Below are 21,161 nucleotides of genomic sequence, written 5' to 3'. Positions count from 1 at the left end.
ACTTATGTGAATACACTACTGCATTCGCATAAGTGTAAGTCGACTATCTGCACAGAGATTACGGTACAGTGGGGAGTGGAAATTCATCCACATCTCCACTGTAGTGCTATCTTGGAGTTAAAATATATAAGTGGGAGGTGGGGGGCACAGCCCCCCAAATGGGGAGTGCAGGGGGTTTGCCCCCCCCCCTGCAAAAATGTAATTTGTCGTATAGGAGTTTGATTTTCATCAGCTCCTATATGGCTGTCCCGTGGTGGTTTCAACAACAATGTCGAGTCAAACGCGTCGAGCATTTGGTTCGACATTGTCAACGTTAGGTGTTTTTACTTTCAGTATTACTATTCATTTATTTGAATGGAAAATGTTTTTCTATTTGAATAAACAATAGTAAACTGCTTTTAACATAAAGCTTTGTAACAAATTGCAATATATGTCAGTCCTAAATAACCTATTTTCATTTTCTTGTCCACAAATTTAGTACCATATGACATTTTTATTCTACTGTGTACTATTTCCATATCAGGTTTAAACAAATCTTGATCAAACTGTGACTAACATATTAATCTAACATGTATGTATGTTTATTGTCCAAAATGTATTAACTATTGTTTTACAGTTTACTTGTTTTATTGTGGAGCTTTTCTTCCTGGGTATCTGTTGGAAAGGCGCAGCTTGTCTAGCCACTCAGGCCACCTCAATAAACAAATGCAATAAATAAAATAAATAAATAAATGTGCCATTCATATAATTTTATATATATATATATATATATATATATATATATATATATATATTTATCTTGTTTTCTTTGCTTTTATATATATATATATATATATATATATATATATATATATATATATATAAATATATATCGCTGCTGAAATAGATATAAACTGGCTGTACAGTTATAATAGTTGTGTTTCAGTGGTCATCTTTTGTTTAATATTTGTCATACCACTAACAATCTATATTGTTTTTCCCTAGGGACATCTGGTATTGAGGGTCCATGACCACCTGCACTGGCATGGGTGTACATTTTCATTTTTCTTTATATATTAAGCTTTAAATTTTTCTTAGTGACATGTTTACTTGCACTTGCATCTATTATTGCATTACTCAAGTTTATGTAGCATACATCTAATCATTTATTCTTGTTTTTCTCCTTTTGTTTTGGTTTATTAGTATAATTACAGGGAAGGCTGGCACCAACATTGCAGAACTCCTACCACCTGATGTCATAGTGTCGGTAGCCTCTGATGATGAAGATAGTGATGAAATGGCACAATCTGGGCTTGCAGAAGGTATGTCTGCTACTAAGGTTGTGGTTTCCACATCCCGTCCTAGATTTTGGACACAGACAGTATGCTTATGGATACCCATGACACAAATCCATCTGAGATAGGAGAAGCTGAGGGAGACATGGCTGATCAGGATAGTGTGGTTACCTCAGTTGCAGAGCTGGTGCATTCTCCCCTTATCCATTTTGAGGCTGAAGTAACACACAGTCAGGTCAGTAGAGGTGCTCAGAGAAGGTATGCTTTCTGCCCTCCTCCTCCTGATGCTGTTGTGTCAATAAGTGATACACAACATTTGTATAAGGCTGTTGTGTAGGTACAGGCGAGTTCCACTAGACCCTTAGAAGAGATAGCCAGACTACTGCATGACAAACATTACATGCAAGACTGCATGAGCTGTGTGTGTGAATCCTTGGGCCATATGAATGATGCCCTGGATTGTTGAATGCCTGTTATGGAACACCTGCTAGAGAAGAGTCAGTATCCACATGGCCAAGGAGCTGGTATATTGTCAGATGTTATCAGATGTGACCATTCCAGATCCCACTCTTGTAGTGGTACTACTACTAACTGTGTATTGTCAGTGATCAAGGTGTCCACACCAAGATATGTTATACCATATGGCTGTAGTCATGGATATAGTTGTGATGAGAACATGTCCACCAGACATTACTCACATTCAGGTAGCACCTCAATGTTTAGCATTGGTCAAGGAACTAGCAGTGCAACTCCTGATAATTGTAGTTCCTCTGGTCAGCGACAGCAGCAGTGAACTGAATCCTCTACCATAGATAGCTCGCATCTGTCCAGGATGCCAGGGCATAGTGCTAGGACTCAACACAGTGCACCTCAACTTTATTTTTAAACAAGAAATATGTTTATTGAATTATCGCACATGACATAGGAAATCATACATTTATATAAATGAAAACAAACCATACTGACATTATACATCACATATAATCTTCTGTACAGAACATTACATAACTCATTCAATTCTTGCCACAATGCACCTCATCTTGTTTATGCCATCTCAAGCACACACACTTACATAACATTTTACTAATTGACTTTTTTACATCTAGTGTTGCTGGCCCTGACAATACATACTTGCCGTTAACCTAATTTCACAAACACACACACACACACACACACACACACACACACACACACTTTTGTGTCAGGCTTGCCTTCCTGTAACCCCCCCACACACACACACACACACACACACACACACACACACACACACACACACACACACACACACACACACACACACACCCTGTACAAGTGATGACTGTGATCAAATACTTGTAGATTTCTTTCTGACTTAGGGTTACCTCTGTGTGATAAACTGTGTGGATAACTAATGCTTACTCAGTCAGATTTCTGCTTTAATCAAGATTATTTACTGAGTTGCATTTTTGTGTTACTTTACTCAAGTTCAATGTTGTTAGTATGTTGTGCATACTTGTAGTGATAGCAACAATAGCAGTAGTAGTATCAGTAGCAACAGTAGCATTAGTAGTAATAGTAAGAGTAGCAGCAGCAGTAGTACCAATAGTAGCAGTAGCAGCAGTAGCATTAGTAGCAGCAGCAGCAGCAGTAGTAGTAGTAGTAGTAGCAGTAGTAGTAGTAGTAGTAGTAGTAGTAGTAGTAGTATTAGTAGTAGTATTATTATTATTAGTAGTAGTAGTAGTAGTAATAGTAGTAGTACATTCCTATTAAGTATGAGTTTTTGCTTACTCAGCACCTTGTTCAGATGGTACCGAGATTTCCTTGGTCACTGTTGGGGTGTCTAACTTGGACAACTTTTATATCTGATGCAGAGCTGTAAGCAGACCAAGCATATTTGTGGCTTACATAGTTAAGCTATATTTTCCATTTATTTGGGACGGATAACTATGTTTGATTGTGTACCTGTGTGAATGATGGTAAAATTTAGCTTAACATTGCGGGGTTTGGTTTGATATGGGACTGCTTCGGCTTGACACACAGGCTGTATATATGTTCTGTGAAAAGCCATTTAATATACCTTTTAATAGCTTCCTTGTTTTTATATATTTATGTTGCATTTGTTACTCATATGTTACTGCTGGCATTCCTATACAGTTGAGCAATATTTTACCTTATCGAAGTATAATACATCCATATGAAGGTAATCCTTTATCTCTCCTTTAAAGATTCATCACGTACTTTGGTTAATGCTGCTGATAAATTTGTGCATTCTGTGGTTAACTTTGTCTGATGCTCACATAACACAGGCAGTACATGGGTAAGTAAAGGATGATCATTTTGCATGCATCACTGTTACTGTTTGCATGTGCTTAGCTTCTTATCTTTTCACTTAGGTAGTGAGTGTGTGCTCTATTCTCTGCCTCTGAATCAGGGCCACAGCATATTGTGCACACCTCTGTCTGCCATGATCATTCCCAGCTGCTGGTTCTTCATCTGACTCATCATCTGTGTCTGCTGCTGGCTCTGCTTGCCCTCCCTGTCATACTGTAAACTACAGTCCTTGACCTTCTTCTCCCTGCTGCAGCTGTTTCCTAACAATGATATTATGTAATATGGCACACAATGTCCATATTTTGGCAGAGGTAGCATGATCATGTTGCATAACACTTCCATATTTATTGAGACACTGGAAATATGACTTCAGCAAGCTAAAAACACATTCTATTATATTTCAAGCTTGAGTACATTCAATGTTGTAACCTTACACTGTGGGGTTGTGCGGGTTTTTCACAGATGTCATATGCCAAGGTTACAGTGCATGGCATGCATCCCCCATTAGATGTCCTGGTGTGAAGTTGCTCCTAGAAATATGTAGGTAGAGGTCACAGGTGTGTCATACATGAGTTATGGATACTGCCAGGGTTACCTGCACACACATTATTGATGATCCCTTGTACATTACAGACCTCATGACAGTTGACAGAGTGATAACTTTTTCTGTTTTTCTACCTCCTTCTCTGGTCAGCAGGTGGGGCATTTATTTCCATGTGTGTGCAGCCTATAGTCCCCAGAACTGCAGCAAAATCTGCTGTGGCATATAAATGTTACATGGTAGTAGCTCTCTCCTCTTTGGTACATGGAAACCTAGATATGTTCCCTTACATGTTGCTGTATTGCATTGAGAAATCGATGCGATATTCTTGAGACAGTGGCCTGTGACATGACCAAAGTGCCCCTCTATCAGTAGTAGAAATTAGATTGGCACTGTTGTGCATCCATCAGCAATCTGGACAGTACTGAGTGAAGAAAATACACCTCATATGCAACTTTGTCTGCGGCTCAAGGTATTAATGTAATAAGTTTGGAGAAAGAACAAAGGTCCTGGAGAGTTCAAAACCAGACTGCAGATAGTTTTGTAACTTTTTATTAGTAATTTAACATGAAGTACAACTGTCTAGTTGCAAAATAAAATTTGCAACACAACTCTGTATAATGAGTGCTAAAAAAATATACTCTGTGTGAAGTATGCTAACAATGATAATAGATAATTTAAAGTGCACTTGCATATGTGTGATCTTCACAATAGTTTTTGGAAAAAAAGTATGACAACACAAATATCATTATTAGGTGTGTTGGACAGTGTGTTATGTAAAGTATGCATTGCACCTTCCTCAACATATTTTACTGAGCTCAGTCAAATCAATGCATAGGATATAGATTTACAGCAATAAATTCTGGCTTCTACATATAACTCCAGTAGGATAACCAGTAACACACACAGAATTGGTATAGTTAGATTCACACTCACGTTGTAATTGTTACACCTCACCTTACAAAATAAACTTTTGGTTCTCTTGTGTTGTTACATGAAAATAAACAAAATAATTAACAATTTAGCTTTTGTTAGTCATAGGTTCATTTCCCAAGTGATATCAGTCGCAGTTCATAAAATGTATATCCTAAAAACCATTACATCTCAATTTACATACTTGTATCTATTACCAACTATGATTATTACTAACATCATAGAATATGTCATATCAGTGTGTCACAAGAGTAGGTGTATAATACCATTCACCATACTAGACCACATGGCCAGAAATGACAATATATTCTTTGAAAGGTAATTCAGACATCATCAGTGAAAAGCATGTGAGGATCTCACAGTGGAACGTTTGTAAATGAATTAATCATCACACATGGCCAAGTCTCATTGCAATATTTACTACCTGCAGTGCAATTTGAAGCAATCATATCCAATTTCTGTGCCAGGCCAATTGTTTGCTTTCTATTATTCAAATGCACTTGGTAAGCTTGTCTGTCATTGTGCACATGCCAGTATACACGTGGTCATAAATGAGTGCCAATTCCATGCTAAAAGGGAAAGGTGAGGGTACCACAAGATTTACAGACCAAAGGTAGTTTCACAAGAAGTCCAGAATACTTGTGGTATTCCATGTAAAGTACTACAGCTGTAAGTTTCTACAGGAGGACTTTAGTGGGACTCGGTACAAGGCTGAGGCTCGGAATAGCTTGACCAAGGCTATCACCAGTGCATCTAGCATTCCACACACCAGTGAACAATATCACCATTGTAGTGATACGAAGAAGTGCAAGCAAGACCTCCTAAGCTGATGCGTGGTAGAATTTAGAACTGCTGACATCCCTGAGTTGTCTAAGTATAGTGAGTCATCACTACCATGGGTTGGACAGGATTGGCAATACATGTCCTCATTATGCTTCATTTTTTTCTGTTTTCTGTTCTGTGCAGTTGATGAAGGGATAGCTAGAGGAACATCAGGAATGTTTGGCATGCCTCAGGCGCAGGGTACCTCAACATTTTATTTAATGTTTTTCATATTAATCTGATGCATTGAACTGTTGACTACTTATTTTGGTAACTCACCATCATCCTGCTTATGTTTTTAGAATTGATCCACCATCGTGCCCTTACTTGTTCTGTATTTCTGAACACTTTCTTGTACACAACATGGCAAAGTTATTATGATGGTAAACCTCAGATTAACACACCACAAAGACAGCCACAATATTTGTGCAATACCTGACATCAAGACTGACAGTACTATAAGCAGACAGTTATTTTCATATGTTGAGCAGGCTGCAAAGTTGAATGTATACTATGGCAGATGGTTCAGTTATAACTATTGTTATGAAGTATGCTGCATGCAAACTCCCTCACTTCATAGAGTTTCCATATTCCCTTAAAATGTTATGTGCTTTAGCACCTCACATTTGGCTTGCCTTGTGGTATGATTGGCTAATAATCACATCTATAGACTGTTGATGCAAACTGGCAGAAGTTTGAATTTAGCATCATGGATAAAATTGTGAAGACAATAATTTCTGATTAAATTTTGACCTATGACTTTATGGATGCATCTGTTATTGCACCAGCTGTAATATGCTTGGTCCCTTAAGTGGTTCATAATCATTCCAAATATGTTCTTATCATCTCAGCATACCTCCCCATCCTCTTTGTCATCCAACCAGCGATCCCTCATCCATTAAGCAATTAACTCTATTCCCACCCCAACTTCCACTACATTAAAAAAAAATAATTAAGGCTAATCACATGTCCATTTTACATACCATATCTCATAATAGGTTCTCTCCACTCTACTATGTCCTTCATCCACATACTAATTTCTCTACTCTGCCCCCTCACCCTATTTCTTTGTCTCCTATCTCAGATAACATCACTATATATAACTATCTCCCCTCAGTACATCACATCTAGAACAACCTCACATTCCACATCTCTCCCTAGCTACTCAGATATATCCCCCAACCTGTACATACTCAAAATACTACTACACACCAAACTAAAACTCCTCCTCCTCCAAAAAAGTCTCTACAATAGTATATCTACCCACAAACCATCAAAAAAGATACCTCCTATCCCTTCCCTACTTATTCAAGCATTCTAGCGTACCCCTATGTGGAGACATCCACCCAAATCCAGGACCCAACCCACTGAATTCCAATCTTGCTAACCTATGCAAATCACTAAATTTCACAACAATCAATCTCCAAAGTATCAGGAATAAAATGCCATAATTCCATGCCTGGTTATCTCTTAATAAACCAAATATATTAGTTGCAACAGAAACCTGGTTAAAACCTTACTTAAAAGACACAGAATTCCTCCCCCCAGGGTACGCCTGTCTAAAAGCCGACAGAGCACATAAAGAGGAGGCGGCATTGCCATACACTTTCCTAACACCCTAACAGTTGTCCCTAATTCCAACCCTATCCCTCAGTTCTCTACAGCCGAGATAATTATATCTCTACTCAAACTAAACAATACAGAGTATCTCTGAATCATAGCCATCTACATCCCCCCAGACAAAAATATTCTACTTCTTGAAGTTATTATTGCCTTAATATTTACCACCATAAACAATGAGACAATTATCCTTGGTGATGAAAACATAAATTGGCTAGAGGTCACAAGTCACTCTCCACCATCTAACATTAACCTTTTCAATTTCACACAGCTAATAACAGATATAACTAGATCCAGCAGAAACAAAGATGGTGGCTCAATTCTAGACTGGATACTAGTCTCTGACCCAAATATAATTTCAACAACAGGCACACTTCTTTGTAGCATTAGTGATCACCTACCAGCCTAGGTATTATGTAAAACCAACCAAATGCCTTCCCAACACCATTTCAAACAAACTACAAATCTAAATAACTTTGATCCTACAACTCTTAATGAAACCCCGAGAAACTTCAATTGGAATCCACTAAAAGTACTTCCCCTAGATGATGCTGTTGAGCTCTTTAACTCTACATTCCTTAACACTTTAAACAAGCTAGCACTACTAAGACAAAAAAGAGTAAAAACTAAGCACACCATATGGCTGTTCACAGCTACCAAGTAAACCATGATTATCAGGGGTAAAATATGTAAAAAGTGGCTAAAGTACAAGAATCCCAATGATCTCCTAGAATTTAGACAGCTCCATAATCAAACTAAGTATCTAGTTATTAATGACAGAAAAGACTACTATCTACACCTCCAAAAGAATAACAAAATCCAAAGAAAGTTTGGAACTCTATCTCATCCCTAATTAACCCTGGTACCAAAAACAACCCCTGCCCATTCCCAGACAGAAAAACCCCAGAGAAATAGCCATTCTCTTCAACTCACATTTCATTGAAACAATAGCTAAACTTACCACCACCTTTCCCCAAACTTACACCAATGCCGACTCCCATCCACCTTCACCTCCTGCACAGGATACTATAACATCCTCCCCACCCACCGTTTCCTTCTTCCCTATACCTATCGCTACCATAACTAAATTTCTCCTAAAACTTAAACGTAGCTCCAGTGCCCCAGATAATTTACCCACAAATACCTCCAGATGTCAGCAAGAGCCATTGCCTATCCAATCCGCATACTTCTCAACAGATCTCTGCAAGAGTCCTATGTCCCTTCCATCTGGAAAAAAGTATATATACTTCCTCTGCACAAAGGTGGTAACAACACTGACATCTCTAATTCCTGTCCCATCACTATTCTCCCCCCTCTCTAAAACTCTGGAAAAATATATCCACTATCAACTTCTTAACTTTCTACTGCAAAACCCACTCCTCTGTCAAACTAAACACTGGTTTAGGCCATGCCACAGCACAACTACAGCTCTTATTTCCTTTATGGACACAGTTAATCAAGCCAGAAACAATGGTAAAATTATATCCTCACTTTTTCTTGACCTCTAAAAAGCTTTTGATACAGTTTCCCACCCTCTACTCCTCAGTAAACTTTCTGATCTAGGTATCTTCCCCCAATTCTTAACTGGTTAACTAACTATTTAAACACAGACAACAGTCTACTAAATATCTTAACACTTTCTTTCCATTTCTTGTGTCCCCCACAGAAGTTCCACAGGGCTCCATCTTAGGACCCTGTCTTTTCAGTATTTTTATAAATAACTTTCACTCCACTCTGAAAAATGGGTCTGTTGTGAAATATGCAGAAGATTCAACCATTATTTCTTCAGTTAAATCACAGCAGAACTTCTACAAATAACCCAGGATGCCTTTACTGCTACTAAACTTGGATGGCCAATAATCATCTAGCCCTAAACCCAAACAAAACTAAAGTACTATTATTTATTCCTAAGAAAAATCTCTTTATTAACAAGACACATTTTATCATTCATTCTCAAAATAACAGCACTATAGTAGTTGTTTCCCTACACAAACTTACTTGGAGTTATTATAGATGAAAACCTGATATTTGATCTCCACATCCACAATAATATCAAAATAAATGCCAGTAACTGGGCATCCTCTACAGGCATGAACGCTTCCTCAATTGCACTACAAAGCATACCCTTGCCTCATCCTTTCTCTTACCTTCTCTCCTGTATGGTGCTCCTTTCTTCAGCAATATCCACTCCACCTTAAAACCAAGCTCACATTCTGTTACAACAAGGGCACCAAATTCACAGCCAACGCTAAATACTCCTCCCATCACTGTATCTCTCTACAGCAGCTTAACTGGCTCAAACTTCCACATTATCTAACCTACTACAACTACTCACTGCACACAAAATTATTTACAAGCCCACAGACTGCCTGACCGTCTCTTCTTTCTTAACCCACTACCATCCAAACATGCCACTCAAATCCAAACATCAACTTCTCTTGCAAGTAAACAATTCAGAAATTCCAGTGGGTAACATGCTCTATTCCTTTTCTATTGCCAAGCTATGGAATTCTCTCCAATTATCTATCAGAACCGCTATGAAAATTCTCTTCTTTAAAAAATCTCTGTAGCAGCACCTCTTCACCCAATGGCAATGCAGCTGCCTCAATTCTCATCCCTCCATAACCTGATTCCTTACTCCCTAAGACAGATTCACCTCTTTTGCCTACTCACCCCTTCCACTCTTCCTTATCATTACTTTTTCACATCTGCACTATCTAGACATTCCTCTCAGTCTCATAATTAACTTAATCTTGTCACACCGCCTCATACTACTGATCCTACTGGACCCTGTAAATATCTCTATATGACTGTTTTATCACCACAAATTCTCAGAATGTATTATTTCCTATCTGGTGTGTATTTCAAACCATATTAACCTGTATATATCACTTGACTTGCTCCATCATATACTGATTTTTGTATACTACCTTTTGTCTTTGTATAATACCTTTTACATATACTGATCTTGTATACTACCTTTGCCTTTGTATAATTACATTCATCATCATCATCATGCCCTTTATCCCATTTACATGGGGTCGGGTATCGTATTAACTGTCGCCAACTCTCTCGATTCAGTGTCACTCTCCTGCCTTCTTCAACACTCATGCCTGACTGTCGCAGATCTTCTTTCACACAATCCATCCACCTCTTTGCTGGATGCCCTCGCTTCCTCTTACCTTCTTCCTGTCTGTCCCAAATCTCCCTCACCAGATTGTCTTCTGCTTTTCTACAAATGTGCCCATACCCTCGTAATCTGTTTTCTTTGATCTTTTCTGCAATTGGAGCTACTTTGGCTTCTGCTCTTATGTCCTCATTTCTTCGCCTGTCCCGCAGTGTGCATCCTACCACCTTTCTCAGGCACTTCATTTCCATAACCTCTAGCTTCTTCAACTGTTCTGCCTTTACTGCCCAGGTTTCTGTACCATACAGTAGTACTGGTCGCACCACTGTCTTGTACACCTTACTTTTCAGCTTCTTTGGCATTCTTCTGTCACATACTACACCTGATACTCTATGCCAGTTGGCTGCAGCCCCTCTGATTCTAGCTTTGACCTCTTCATTCAGACTACCCTTCTCCTCAACCACCCCTCCAAGATACTTGAAACTGTTTACCTATTCCACTATCTTCCCATCTATCTCTATTCTCAGCTTCTTCTGATTTCCCCAATCTGCTGCCATTACCACTGTCTTATCTGTGCTTAGTTTTGTCCCATGTGCCTTCAGATTTGCATTCCATTCTCCTATCCTTTGCTGAAGTTCTAGATCAGAGTCTGCCTGTACTGCCACATCGTCTGCATACAGCAACTTTGTTGCTCTGACCCCTCCAACCTGTTTGCTGATGTAGTCCATTACCAGTATGAACAGCAGTGGGCTCAGAGCTGAACCCTGGTGTACACCCACTCCCACTGGGAACCCCTCAGTGAGGCCAAACACTGTTCGTACTTGAGTCACTGGGTCCTTGTACATAGCCTGTACTAATTCTACCATTGTTCCTGGGACTTCAAACCACTGCAGTACTGCCCAGATCAGCTTTCTTGGGACCTTCTCATATGCTTTCTCCAAGTCTAGGAAAGCCCAGTTTGACTCTCTCCTCTTCTCTAGTTTCTTCTCAAGTATCTGTCTCAATGCAAATATCGGGTCAATTGTGCTGCATCCTGATCTGAATCCGAACTGTTCATCTCCCATCTTACATTCTACTATTCTGCATATCCGTTTATCAATCACCCTCTCCAGAACTTTCATGCAATGTGGTAGGAGTTTGATGCCTCTGTACTGTCCACAGTTGTGGATCTCCCCTTTGTTCTTGTACACTGGCACGAGTATGCTTATTCTCCAGTCATCTGGAATGCGCCTTTCTCTCCACACTGCAATTAGTACCCTCAGGAGCCATTTCTCCCCTAGCTCACCCAGCATCTTTATCATATCTGCTGTGACCTCATCTGAGCCTGCTGCTGTCCCTGACTTCATTTTCCTTAGTGCTGCTCTTACTTCTTCTAAGCTGGGCTCCTCTTGTACTCTCATTGTAGGCTGTTTCTGGGGCAGTACCGCTTCTGTGGGGTTTTCTTCATTCAGAAGCTGCTGGAAATACTCCTTCCATCTGCCTTTGATGTCCTGTGGGCTGGTAAGCAGGTTGTTGCTGGAATCCCTTATGAAGGGTGTCTGATGATGATGATGATGATGATGTATCTAACAATTGTTTTGAGTTTCTATATACCACTATACTAACTTATTTAAGTTGTACAGCTTTTCTCCATGGGCCTCCACTGAAAATGGGCTCTTTTGGCCCAGTGGACTTTCCTGGTAAACAAATATCAATAAATAAATAAATAAGTGGAAGACATTTGGTCAGATTTCTGAGGAAACATTTATACAAAACTAGGCACAATTTAAAAGCATTGCTGCTATACAAACAGAAGGTAGTAGGATTAACTTTTTTAGCACTGAAATGCATTTTCTGAAGTATTTGAAGTATGGCACATAGATGCATGTTATCATGTAATGACAGTGGTATTCACTGATGCAGTACAAACACACACAACTGCATAAGGAATAGTACAGCATGCCTTACATATGTGTAGTCACCAGCTATGAGGACAGTCTAAGCATGAACCTGTATTATCCATATAATAAATACTTTACTGCAATTACCCTGACACATGTCTAAATGATGACACAGAAAACATTAACATGACACAGATATACTCTGAAATGGATGAGAATCAGGCATGTGTATATGTGTATATTCCTGATATGCATGAAGCTTGGCATGGAGCACTGTAGGATACTGTTAATTCCAATTCTAAGTTCAAATCCTCAAAGAACATATGTACATGCACTAATACCTTGTCATCATTCATGAACATGTTTTGGTTAGTAGTGTGCTTCAAGAAGTGATTCTGACCAAATTAAAAAAAAACTAACATCAGAGGCTTGTGTTACTTCTGCATGTTTAAGTGACTTGTACTCAAGATATGATGAGTTCGCTGTGATGCTGTCTAAAAACTGCATTATGTAAATTATGTTTGCATTTCAACACATTATACTTGCAAATGATGTACAATGGTGTAGAACCCTTGGACACATACATGCTGAGTATACATTCCTATGTTTGCTCTCCATTTTTTTGTATTTACATTGCACATTGTCCAGTCATTAGGAACTATTGACTATGACACATCAAATAATAAGGATCTGCATACAATGATCCTGTACTGAACAGTCAAGAAGGTTTAGTTATCACTCCACTGTTTCACAACTGTAATTATCATACATCATTGACTTGGTCAATATACCATAATATGAAACAGCTGCATCTCACTCACACTACTATAATGTCCATGAATGGAATTATATATAACTTATCTGAGCATTAAGTAATTACTTGTGATCAATACAGTGCTGTTTTTCCTACTTATTAAGACACATTCCTTTCCACCCATTTGTGATGCACATTGATGTGGCTATCCTTACAAATGTGAAATATCTCACACTTAAAGTCAGACTTTTCATGTAGTGCTAACAGTTGCTGCAATATACTCTTGATTATGTAACTAGAAAGGTAGGTACTTTGAATCCAGCAGTGATGTACTAGTACGACTGTGTCCCTCTATTGCTCCGTAGTACAGACTTCATCCATCCGCAGAGCACATGCATAAACTTCCACTTAAGAGACACATTTGCACTAGGAGAGGGTTTCCATTAATTTCTGCCACTTTCAAACACACTCATGAGGTTATCCTTTCAAATGTGCACTATCTCACTCTTGCAATCAGACCTCCTCTGGCATTAGTGATTGATTCTATGTAATCTAGATTGTATACGTAGACAAGTGTGTGTGTGTGTGTGTGTGTGTGTGTGTGTGTGTGTGTGTGTGTGTGTGTGTGTGTGACTAGTAATAGGCAGGAATTGTTTCATCCACCATTTTGGCAATGTCATCCTTTCAAATGTGCTCTATCTCACACTCAAGATCAAACATCTCATGTAATACTTGCAGTTAATGCAATGTATTTTAGCTTATGACCTTAGATAGGTAGCTGTTTAAATCCAAACATTAATCCATACACTCATTTGTATCAATGTGTGTGTGTTTCTACATGTAGTTAGGAATGCCATCACCCATACATTTAATGTGTAGCCAGAGAGAGTCCTTCCACCACTTTCTGCCCCTTTTCCCTCAGAAAACTGCTTGGTTAAGCACTGATGAGGTCATTTGTTGAAATGTGTTGCATCTCAACCTTGTAAGACTTCTCCTGTGATGTCAGGAAATTATGCAGTGTTCTCTAGCTTGTAGACTTAGGCATGAGTTTGAATATGGCAATCTCTAAATATTGTGCATGTGTGTGCCTCTATAGTCATAGGGATAACTGGGTTATCCAATATATGTAGTTTTGTACACCTCCTATCATGCAAGATATTAAAAGAGACAGACAACACACACCACACTTTCAATCATTTTTAAACCATAAATGTGCCTTGCACCATTATGATACTGTCATGCTTTCAAATATGCTCAGTCTCAGAGTTGTAGTAAGATGTCTCCTGTATAAACTGCATTTGATACAGTATCCTGTAACCTGTGTATTTACAAATGTAGGTGTTCAAGGTGTTTACAGTTTAAAAATAGGGTAGAAATAAAAGAAAGGGAGTTATGGTTGTGAAGTAAGAAGTATTATTTAGAGGGACTGACAAATGTTAAAGTACTGCAGAATAGGGAGACTCTCACAGAACAAGAAGACGATAAATTGCAGAATGCCAAGTAGAAAATAAGGGATTACCTTGATAATATGCATGAGTTTAGAAAGATTGCTGTTCAGCAACTGTTTTTTGATGATAACAGTAGAGCACAAAAACTTTTAGCACAATGACGCAGGCAACTAAAAGTAGAAATGGCTGTTGCCAAGCTTAGGGAGCATATAACAAAGAAGGTAACCAGAGATCCTGTAGAGGTATTAGAAATATATCAGAAATTCTATGAAAGTCTGTATAAAGCAGAGAAATATGGAAATCAAGAAACTATACAAATGGATATGTTTATGTAAGAATTAAATATGCCAAGGTTAGAGGTAGATGAGGGTCAATTACTAGGAGGAGATGAGATAAAATTTTTGATATATAACCAATCTACAGGAAAGTCCTCAGGAATAGATGGTATTCCTGTGGAAGTTTGGAAGCTAGGAGGGAAAAGACTGATAAAGATCTGGAAGGTTTTTAACAGAATTTTAAGAGGAAGAGAAGTACCAACATCCTGGAAGAAAGCAGTGGTAGCTGTAATATTTAAAGAAGGTAAAGATTCATTAGACCCAGCTTCATGTCTAAAATGGCTAAAAGAATGACAAAAGTAATGCCAAAATTGATAGATATGGATCAATGTAGTTTTGTGGAGGGGAGACAAACATTTGACAACATTAACAGAATGCTAATGATCCAGAGCGAAGCAAAATGTAAGAAGATGCCATTGTTGTTTGTGGGTCTTGATGCAGAGAAAGCATTTATGTATTTATTTTATTTATTTATTTATTGATATTTGTTAACCGGGTTAGTCCAGCTGGGCTTGTGGCCCGTTTTCAGTGGAGACCCGAGGAGAAAAGGTCCAATACATAGTACAAAAATTACAGAAAGTCACAACTTTACAATAAAAAACAGATGTTACATTAGTTTTAAGAGAATATAATTTTGAAGATATATATAAGATAAGCCAGAGGCTTGCATGCATAACATTTTTAGGAAGGATATACAGACATAAATTATGACATCTGATCAGCTTTGGCAAAGATAAGTTATTATAGATGGAAGTTTCTTTGTCAAGGTTCAGTTAGAAATCATTATACAAGTAAAGGATGTTTGATCAGCTTTGGCAAAAAGGCAAAAATAATTTAGTAACTGTATTTAGAGCACAACCTAGAGCTGTTTACTGAATTTCCTGTTTGCACTTATTTTTAAAATCGTTTTTTTCTCAAAACTTGCATTTTATCTGTCTTTAGCCTAGCACTCTTGTGTGGGGTCATTTACTGCACTGTTATAACTTGTTGATACTTGTGAACCTCTGCTATCTCTGAAAAAACAAAAAACAAAAAAAAAAAATCTTGCTTTTTTCCCACTTTTCTGAGATTTAAAAAAGTTCAGTTACAGGCTTGCTGTTCTTGAACTGTTTGTAAGTTTCTGTGAGGCCATTTTTTGCTTGGGCTAAAGGGAAATATCTCTGTTGATCAGTGGCAGTGAAAAACATTGAGCAGCCTGCCTGTCCCTGTGGGAGTGGTTACTGACTTGAAACTGTAGTTTTATTGGCCGTTTTGGGTCAATTCCAAAACTCCTTCATCTTCCTCTCTTAAAACCTGGTTGCCTCATGGTTTTGGCGTCTTTTCAGGCTTGTTGGCTGTTGGTGAAGCACCCACTAAGAGGAGAAAACGCTGAGAGAAGAAAGGAGCCACTTTTGAGATTTTAAGTATTTTTCCTCTGTTTATTTGCTAAGTTTTTCTGCATAGCCGCCTATTTTGAGCATTTTCTGGCTTGTTAAACTTGATTTCTGCATTAGTAACTGTATTTAGAGCACAACCTAGAGCTGTTTACTGAATTTCCTGTTTGCACTTATTTTTAAAATCGTTTTTTCCTCAAAACTTGCATTTTATCTGTCTTTGGCCTAGCACTCTTGTGTGGGGTCATTTACTTCACTGTTATAACTTGTTGATACTTGTGAACCTCTGCTATCTCTGAAAAAAAAAAAAAAAAAAACAAAAAATAATCTTGCTTTTTTCCCACTTTTCTGAGATTTTAAAAAGTTCAGTTACAGGCTTGCTGTTCTTGAACTGTTTGTAAGTTTCTGTGAGGCCATTTTTTGCTTGGGCTAAAGGGAAGTCTCTCTGTTGATCAGTGGCAGTGAAAAACATTGAGCAGCCTGCCTGCCCCTGTGGGAGTGGTTACTGACTTGAAACTGTAGTTTTATTGGCCATTTTGGGTCAATTCCAAAACTCCTTCATCTTCCTCTCTTAAAACCCTCTTTTGCGTGGTTTTGCCCGTTTTTGTGCATAGCGCAACAGCGGGCAGCGCCGCCTAATTGGGTTTAAACTATTCCTGGCTCCACAAAGTCTGCTCTTCACTTTTTCCCTTAGAACTGCTCTATCTCTCAATTTAAACACCATATTCTCATTCTAAGGCCCTTCACTGGTCCAATTAAGTAATCCTACAAGTTAGAACTATTAAACCATAAGCACTACTTACTCTTATACTCTCTACAATTACCCTGTCCTCTACTGGTCCATCTTAAATTCAGTTTCCCTATTACTCTAGCATGTCCAAAGGTCAGTCAATGGTTTCCTCTCCAGTCCAGCTGGTGAATCTGGGAATTTTGAGGCAATGTTACAACTGTCTCATGTACACGGACAACCCTCTCCTCCTTCAAACAGGTTCAAATATATGTGAGAGATGCAACTATTTAGCCAAACTGGAGACTGAGCTCTCTCATCTCAAAACTGGTGTAACCAGTCAGGAGGAGAAGGTAACCTCACACAACACAATTCCAGTATCACATAGTCCCACCACATCAGCGAACGAAACACATAAATACACAAAAACATACTCGGAGGCTCTAAATAAAAATCTACCTAAGCAACAGAGACCTCCAAAGCAGACATCCAAGCAAACGCTACCTCAAAACAAAACACACACAACACATAACCCACAAAGTCAGTGTGCCAAGCAGCCACAGCCCTTAAGGCTGAATAACACACCTGATACTCTTGTTATAGGTGACTCTATTGTCAGACACACTGACGTCCTGCTCACCAGGCTAAATAAAGAGAAGGTCACGGTGAGCTGCCTGTCAGGTGCTAGGATCAGACACATAACGCAAGCACTCAGGTCACTCCAAAGCAAATAAAAATATGACTCAGTCATTGTACATGCTGGTGTGAATGACCTGAGATGTACCTCCCTGGACTACATGAAAAGAGACATAGAGGAGCTCTCCGATCATGTAGCCCAGGCTGGTATGAGCCTGACCTTGAGCAGCATCTTACCCTCACCTAGAATGTACAAAGACAAAATGATCGATTTTAACAATTGGCTAAAATTTTGGTGTCATTCAAAGGGGATCCAGTGTCTGTCAGCCTGGGATGACATGCTCGACAAGCCACGTTGCTTCGCTAGGGACGGTTTGCACCTGTCACCACTGGGCTTTTGGATATTGGCAAAGGCTCTTGCCACCCCCATAGTGCCTTTTTTAGGCAAGGCTCAAAAGTCAAACCCACCCCCATAGCCAGCACAAGGAACAAGAAACTAAGGGTAATGCTGCTAAACGCCAAAAGTCTTAACCTCAAGATGCATGCACTCGAAGCTCTCCTCAGTATGGAGAACATCGATATCTGTGCAGTGACAAAAGCCTGGTTCAAGGCTCCAGAGAGCACCCCAGCACTACCAGGCTATACCTCATATCATGCTTTTCGGCCCCAAAACCCGGACCGAACCACAAAAGGAGGGGGAATTTCCATATTTATCCAGGTTAGTGGCATTGTACAAAGTATTGGAGACCATCCATGTGCAACTAACAGTGGGCAAGACTGCTTTTCAGTTTATAGCATCCTACAGACCACCCTCTCAAAGTCAGGAATCCCACTCGGCTTTCCTGAAAACATTGGGGAACATGAAGATCTCTCCGAACACCATTATATTGGGTGACTTCAACTACCCAAACATTGACTGGGAGCACTACTCAAGCCCCAGCACCTTAGCCCAAAGATTCCTGGAAATTATAAACTCAAATACTATGGAACAACTAGTCACCACTCCCACAAGAGGGGACAACATACTAGACCTGGTCATTACCAACATGGGGACTCTATGCTCCACACCAGAAGTATATCCCTCATTAGTAAGATCAGACCATAAATTAATTTCAGTGGATGTCCACATCCCGACCCCACTCCCAGCCCAGAAAACCACAGTGAAAAACTTCTCAAAAGCGAACTTCTCACTTCTCAAAACCGAAGTGGAATCCTTCAAGGCCCCAGGGCCAGTGGAAACTATGGCCCAAACTGCAGAATCCTATATAAATGCATTCTACGGACATCTCCAGGAATGCATGGATCATGCTATCCCAAACAAAACCAAGACCCAATCATCCAAAGGCAGGCGTCCAGTCTGGTGGACCCCTGCCATAAATAAACTGTACAACAGAAGGAGGAAGCTACTACATGATAGAGCAAAATCACTAATAGGGAAGGCATCTCTGATCAGTACTAGCAAAAATTACGATCCCTCATAAAATCCTCCAAGGCCAGCTTCGAGAGAAAAATTGCACAGGACACCAAAGACAATCATAAGGCTTTTCTCAGTTATGTTAGAAACCTGGGATGCAACTCCCAGACTTGTTCTGAGTTGATTCTAAATGACAAAAAATACACTGAACCCACAGACATTGCCAATATCCTGGCAGACAGGTTCAGTGCAAACTTCTCCACCCCCCCCCCAAAACAGCAAGTATCTATCCCGGCAGAGGGCTGCCTCCCAAACATCTCAGATGCTCAGGTGAAGGCTGCCCTCTCCAAAGCAAAAAACACTGCTTCCATGGGACAAGATGGCATCCCAGGTTGCGTCCTACATGAACTCCAAGAGGAACTAATCCCTCAAATAAAACAGCTATACAATCTCAGCCTCACTACAGGATATGTGCCCACAGAATGGCGTACAGCAACAGTGGTCCCACTCCACAAAGGTGGAGCCTCTACGGTCCCTGGAAACTATCGCCCCATAAGCCTGACTAGCTTAGTCTGCAAGGCTATGGAGAGGATCATCATGGAACTCATAAACAAAGACATTGGGGACCTACAGATACTAGATCCTGCCCAGTTCGGCTTTGTCAAGGGCAGATCCTGCCTTTTGAACCTGGTTGACTTCTTCGAAACAGTCACCAAAGCCATAGATGAAGGGAAGGTAGTCCACACAGACTATCTGGACCTTGCAAAGGCATTTGACACAATACCCCACTCGGGCATCATAGATAAGCTATCCAGCTTAAATATAAACCCCTTTGTCACAAGATGGGTCGCAGACTGGCTCAAAGACAGAACCCACAGAGTGAGAGTTACTGGAGCCATGTCAGACTCAAAACCGGTCACAAGTGGTGTCCCACAGGGTTCTGTCCTGGGACCACTCTTGTTCGGTATATACTTTTCCGAGGTACAGGCAAACATGGGAGGACTATGGCTCACCAAGTTCGCAGACGACTGCAAACTGGGTGCCATAATCAACTCTCCAGCTGACACAAACATCCTTCAAAAAGGTCTCACAGAGACAGATAACTGGTGCCAGTGCCATGGTTTAAAGCTAAATGCCAAAAAATGTATAGTCATACCCTTTGGAAAAAACAATGTGCCCACAAATTACCACATAGGCGGAAACCCATTAAGTACAGAGAAAGTTATTAGGGACCTGGGGACCCAAGTTGATAGCAATCTCTCCTTTGAAAACCACATTGCCAAAGTGGTTAGAAAGACCTTCTACATAGCCCACCTCATAACGAAGGGTTTCACATCTAGATCAAGAGTGGTAATCGTGCCCCTTTATTCATCCCTCATCAGGTCCATCATAGAATACAATGCTCCTTTTGGGATGTACCTTACCCGACACCTGCAGCAATTAGAAAGACCCCAAAAGTATCTCACCAAGAGGATCAAGGGTCTCAAACAGATGCCATATGCTGCTCGGTTAAAAAACTCCAGCTCTACTCAGTTGCATACTGCCTACTTCGAGGCGATCTATGCCTGACATACAAAGCTATGTCAAATCCAGAATTAATGGACATGCTGCACCTCAGTAAATCTAAATCCCTTAGAGCCACACGCTCAAGGGACTTGAACCTCAGCACAGAAATAAATAGAACTTGCTGGAGGGACAGGTTCATAACCCAGAGGCTCCCTTCGCTCTGGAAAAGAATTCCAGTTCATGTGAGGCAGAGCACCTCACTGAATCTCTTCAAGAAGAATCTCGATAAGTGGATGGGGGATCGTAGGTTTGTCCCAGGGATTACTCCCATGTCACTATTAGACAGAGGCACAATAAACTAAACCTTAAAAAGGGCACAGTATACTCAAATCATGGGGTGGCGTAAGCCATACAGAATTGGGCTAGGCTTATAATTGCCCCAGGGCAGATAGCCTAGTATG

Source organism: Protopterus annectens, chromosome 5.part0 (genome assembly GCF_019279795.1).
Source record: "Protopterus annectens isolate FY-2018-M chromosome 5.part0, PAN1.0, whole genome shotgun sequence".
Taxonomy (NCBI): domain Eukaryota; kingdom Metazoa; phylum Chordata; order Ceratodontiformes; family Protopteridae; genus Protopterus; species Protopterus annectens.
Note: the sequence above shows the minus strand (reverse complement) of the source record.